Raw genomic sequence first — 6,429 nt, 5'->3', positions numbered from 1 at the left:
ATTGCTGATTTTCAGTAATGCAAACTACACGACCCTCCTCTCGGTAATATTTTCGGTATAATCCTGTTCAATTTGTAATGCTACATTAACGACTAGATTACATAGCGGATGAGCCAAGCACAGTAATCCTAATAAGATTGTCGATAATCCTGTCAAAATAACTTGAACCAAACGCACCCTAAGAGTTTGGTGCTATCGAATTTTCCACCGTTAGATTTAATCCTTTGATTATTTTATCAATTAAATTATACTATTCGACCAACTATCCACTCAACCCTATAGGGCCCATATCATCCTAATCGCACATTCCTCAATCCAAGGGCTAAAAAATTAATAACACCAATAGTTTGGTGCTATTGATAGTATTCTGGCCTAGTTCTACAAAATAATAATAAAATATTAAGACTAAATCATCATTTGATATTTTTGTTATTATTCTATTTTTAATAGGAATTTTATATAATTTAATATACTAGTATAAGGGTTTTATATAATTTTATTATTATATCGTCATAGTTGGTTAGCTTTCAGACCGAGTAAGATGAATTAGTTTATTTAAAAAATAATAAAAAATAAATTAATTTGGTAAAAATGTGTAGAATTTACATGTATTATATATAGTTTATTTTAATTGACTACCTAATCTTTCAAAATTATAATTTTACTATGCAATCTTTCAACTTGATTGATTTAAGTTAATTAGTAACAATATGTTAATTTCAAATTTTAAATACATTTTTTATTTTTACAGATTTAGATATTATATTTTATATAATTTTTATAATTATAAATTTGTTAAGTAATTAGTTAGTTTAAAATGTAAATTCATAGTATCGTTGACTAACTGAAATCAAATAAATTAAAAAATTGAATAAAAAAATTAAAATTTTTAAAAATTAGATAATTAATTCAAAATAATTTATAATTGTCACGCCCCGGGGTCCCTTTTCAGTTTAAAACAAAGCGGAAAAGCGTCTGAGTTTTTTTTTTTTTTTTGAAAACCTGACCCCAAAGTATGCCAGATCCGCCACAAATACAGGGAATCCACTGTTCACACGGACAGAGTCTCCCCTGTATTTGCACGGCGTCGATCAAATACACAGTACAACCAGGATACAACCACAACNCGTGGCTTCTCCGGAAAACCGGAGTTACTATTCACTTAAGTGAAAACTAATAATCGCGTAACTTCTCCGTTTAAGCTCATTTTCTCCTGAAACTTGACGAGTGCTTATGTAATTAAATTACACACATAAACATCGTCAACAGAGAGTTTAGTTGCATAGTCAAAAATCTCAGTCCTTACAATAATTCTTAGGCTTAGTTTGGTATTGAGGTCTATCTAACGCTATTAGATAAAATAGAGTTGAGGAAAAGCATACAGGAATATGCTTCTGCGTTCTCCGGTAGGACTGCAGAAAATATATCGTAATCTATGCAGAACACAATATTACGTACGAAAACAAACAAAAATGTACTTTTTTACTGCACGTAACGCAATCTCCCCATAATCCCAAACAAAGCCTTAATCGACCACCCTAGACTCTCTACGAGGTCATGCATAGTATAGAAGTGGTAGCAAACCAAGTGTTTGATTAGCGGTAAGATATAGTTTTCAATAAACATATAAACCATGGACATGGATCGAGTAGCATTGTGGCATATTGTATATATATATACACGTGCGAGGCATAATAACTGCATTTTCCTTTCTTGCATTTGTATGGTGGAATAGATGTTTCTTCATTATTCTTTTCGATCGACTAACGTCTTATTTGGACCAAGTAAACGTAGAGTATCACTTTCTAGCTAAAGAATTGATTCTGATACAACCTGTAACGACTCACCCTATTAGCATTAATAATTTTAGAGTTCAAAATAATTAAGTTCAATTATTAATTCAAATGTATTCGAACTCCCTCATATATTCTCTTCTATATTGTCCAATGCAAAACTAATTAATATATCGGGATATGATATAAGTTAGATGCACACGGTAATTTTAACTAGTATAGGGCCTTCATTACGCGACGAATAGATAGTACATGTACCTAGTGTACATTAATATTTCATACCCCGCAACTTATATCAGATGATTAATATTCTAATACAAAATTTAATTAAATATATATGTTCTACAAAATTTAATAATTTAAATTATATTTGATGAATTATTTTTAAAATCTCTATTAAGGAATTTTAGACATGTGGTATATGCACAAATATGCATTTCGTGTAAAGAATACATAATAGAATGCACTCACAATTTCAAAAGAGAAAAAAATTTTGCTTGCTGATCTTCCATATCAATACTCCATACATTGCACAGAATATTAAATAATTGACAGAAAATTTAATAATTAATATCATAAAATAAAATAAAATATAATATATATAATATAAAATTATTTAAATAATTTATTGTACTATAAAAATTTATATTTTATGTATATATTAGTTTAAAATTTTTATTGATATGTAGTAGTAAACTCTCATTGGCTTTTGCCCTCATGTACACGGTAGCTCTCTCAATAAATTTTGTTGATGTCATCGAATCGCCAATTAATATTTTATTATTATTGATGTGACGAGACAATCGATTAATATTTGTATAGATAAATAGACAACATTACTTCTTTTTTTTTTTTCCTGAATCCCGTGACATCACTTAAGAATCCAATCGTCCGCAACCTCTTTAATTTTTGGAAAAATTTCAAAAACCCTTCAATGGTTTCGTATTTTTTATTTTAATATTCTGTTATTTAAAATATATCAAGTTAGTACCACGTAGTTTCGCACTTTTTCGCTTTAGTATCCTGTGGTTTAAAGTGTATTAAGTTAGTATTCTGTGGTTTTATTTTTATATCTGTTGGTAGCCGATTTCCCTGACCTTTGACCTGGTCAAAAATCCTTCTCGGGGAGCGCGTCGGGGTGAGGAACGACTGCGAATAGTAACCCTCGAAGTTTGCGCCATTCGACAGATTAAACAATTCGGCTGACGAGGGAACGAGCCAGACGGGTTCAAAAACCTTTACAGTAAATTCGGTTCGACTGGATGAGCCGAATGTATAGAATGCACGGAAACTAGGGTCGGCTGAAGAGCCGAATGGATGAAAACACAAAGTGTGGTCGGCTGAATGAGCCGAATACCTTTACATATTAATAAAACAGAGTGTGCCCGAAAGGCATACAGACTCTGCAAATATGTGGTTTACAACGGAGTGATGCCCGTGGAGCCGAATGAACAAAAGAAGTCAGAATTTTAGCCAAGGAATGAGCCGAATGGCTAATACAGCACAGGAACTGGTCGGCCTGAAGAGCCGAACACTGCATTCTATTGAAAGAGAACGGAGAAAGTATAGGAAAAAGAGTTTTAGTTTACAGCGGAGTGATGCCCAAAGGGCAGACAGACTCCAGGATGCTAAGTTACAGGAACTACTCCTAGAAAACGGCTCTTTATCATCCCAGCTGCATATACCTCGACTTCATCAGCCGATTCTTACTTTTACTCGATTGATTCAGCTCTTCTTGAACCGAATGTTCTTCTATCAAGAATTTCTCCTTGAATAAAGTGGCTCTTTACTAGCCATATATACCTCGGCTTCTTCAGCCGATTCTTCACTTTCACTTGATTGACTCGGCTCCTTTTGAACCGACTGTTCTTCTAGCAAGGATTTCTCTTTGCCCTTGTTTTGATTTTTATATCGGCTCCATTGCAGCCGATCGTCCTCACTTTTCTTCTGAAGTTGCTCATATTGGGCAACTCGAACTCCTAGATCAAATAGATTAGAAAAATACTTATCTTCAAAATGGTCTTTTATCTTAAAATACATACCATTTAACCCCATTTTGGCGAACTCTGATTCCGGCATTCTCATAAAGCACCAGGTTTTGGCTATTTTGAAACGGTTCAAATACTTTTCGACCGTTTCACCTGACATTTGTCGGTATAAAGACAAGTTGGCGACCGATAATTGTGGCTCCGACCTATAGAATCGCCCATGAAATTTTCTTTCCAAATTCGTCCCAATCTTGGACGGAATTGGCTGATAAACTTGTATACCAAGTAAACGCCGTTTTACTTAACGACGTGTTAAACAATCTTAATTTTAAAAATGGATCTGTCGCGGCTTCCCTACACTGTGCCGTGAACCGTGCCACATGTTCGATCGTGTTTTCGGTCTCATCCCTAAGAAAATTATCAAACTTCGGCATTTTCCAATTTGCCAGGTATGGATGCTCTGTGTCTATATTTGCAGGATAAGGTGATCTAAATATAGGCCGCATTGCCGGCCTTGCGCCTACTCCAACAGTATTTCCGATGGCTTCTTTGATTTGCGCATATATTTCATCATTGTTTTCCTGCAAAGGAACTTGTGCTTGTGCTGCATTCGGTCGTTGTAATGGTCCGAAGTTTTGTACTACGGGATTTGCTCTTTGAATATTTGGAGCCTGCACCCCAGCTCTAGCCCCTACATTTTGGGGTTGGTATGTTGCTATCGGCAGAGGTGGTGGCAATCCCCATGTAATTTCCGGCTGTTGACCGGTATTAACGATGGCTGGTCTGTAAGCCGCTTGGAATGGTGCCCCCTAGTATTGGGGCTGTCTATTTACCGGTATCGCAGGATTTTGCAATACTGGTGTCATCATAGGCCCTTGTAAGCCTGTCATTAGTTGCTCATTTCGAGTTAATAATTGCCCTATTCGTGCAATATTTTCATTATAGGCCGTGATGGCGGCCAGCACCGCGTCTAGTCGAGCGGTACTTTGATGGTTATTTTGATCTAAAGTTTGCAGGACTCGGCTCATCTGGCCAAGCGCCTTAGTTAGACTCGGCTCTTGATAAGCCGACTGTCCACTAGTTTCTCCTTCAACTGGCAAAACTGCTTGACATTCGCCAGCATTGTCTGAATCACTAGGTTGATCACTTCCAGAATTTCTAGGAATGGCCCTATTACGTAGATTTACGGCGTTATCATCAGCCATAATCTATATAAAAATGTAAATTTACCTTAAAAATAAGGTCCCACCGGGCGTGCCAAAATTGTTGGTAGCCGATTTCCCTGACCCTTGATTCGGTGAAAGATCCTCCTCGGGAAGCGCGTCGGGGTGAGGAACGACCGAGGATAGTGAACCTCGAAGTTTGCGCCATTCGACAGATCAAACGATTCGGCTGACGAGGGATCGAGCCAGCCGGGTTCGAAGATCTCTACAGTAAATTCGGTTCAGCTGGATGAGCAGAATGTATAGAATGCACAGAAACTAGGGTCGGCTGAAAGCCGAATGGATGAAAACATAAAGTGTGGTCGGCTGAAAGAGCCGAATGCCTTTATATAATAATAAAAAGAGTGTGCCCTAAGGGCATACAGACTCTGCAAATATGTAGTTTACAACGGAGTGATACCCGTGGGACCGAATGAACAAAAGAAATCAGAATTTCAGCCAAGGAATGAGCCGAATGGCTAATACAGCACAGGAACTGGTCGGCCTGAAGAGCCGAACACTGCCTTCTATTGAAAGAGAACGGAGAAAGTACAGGAAAGAGGGTTTTAGTCTACAGCGGAGTGATGCCCAAAGGGCAGACAGACTTCAGGATGCTAAGTTACAGGAACTACTCCTAGGAAAGCGGTAAATGCGAAAAAGAAAAGATTACATTTAGACTACTCCTAGAAAAGCGATAAAATTGCAAGGAAAATAGGGTGTGGTCTTCTCGTTCAGGTAGGAGAAAGACCTCTATTACAGGCTTTGAAGTCACTATTTATAGTGACATCAACCCACATTATTGGTTGGTTGGAGGAGTGGTTGTAACCATGATCGTGGAAGTTACGCCCCACTTCTCATGGAAGTTACATACCACTTCACATGGAAGTTATACCCCACTTCACATGAAAGTTATGCCCCATTTCTCAACCGTTCCCGCCTAATCGCTCTTGGCCTTCAGGCGCCTTATTGCCGACTCCTGGTGTATCACGTGTCCTAATTTCTTCGGCTTATACATGGGCTAGGTCGGCGTGTTCATTTCAAATTTGGCATCACCAATGCCCCCTCAATAGTCTTTCGAATAAACATTCGGATGACTATTGATGCCAAATCGACTGCTCAATAGCATAGCCTTTGGATGAAGAAATGTAGGGTTGGGATGATGGTGGTAGTTGGTGGTAGGTGGAATAGTGTTTGATTCAAAGGCTATTAATAATCAGGGAGTAGATCCAAGGGCTAAAAGCTTAGAAGCACCAAGGAAGTGGTGCTTCTAAAAGTATTCTAACTGAATTATATATATATATATATTCCTTAATCCAAAGGTTGAAAATTTACAAGTATCAATGTCTTACTACTTCTAAAAGCATAGGAGCTCAATTTTATATATATATATATATATATATATATATATATATATATATATATAGAGAGAGAGAGAGAGAGAGAGAG

The sequence above is a fragment of the Ananas comosus genome, linkage group 17 (genome assembly GCF_001540865.1).
Source record: "Ananas comosus cultivar F153 linkage group 17, ASM154086v1, whole genome shotgun sequence".
Lineage (NCBI taxonomy): Eukaryota > Viridiplantae > Streptophyta > Magnoliopsida > Poales > Bromeliaceae > Ananas > Ananas comosus.
The sequence above is the reverse complement of the archived record's forward strand: the minus strand, read 5'-3'. Positions refer to the sequence as shown.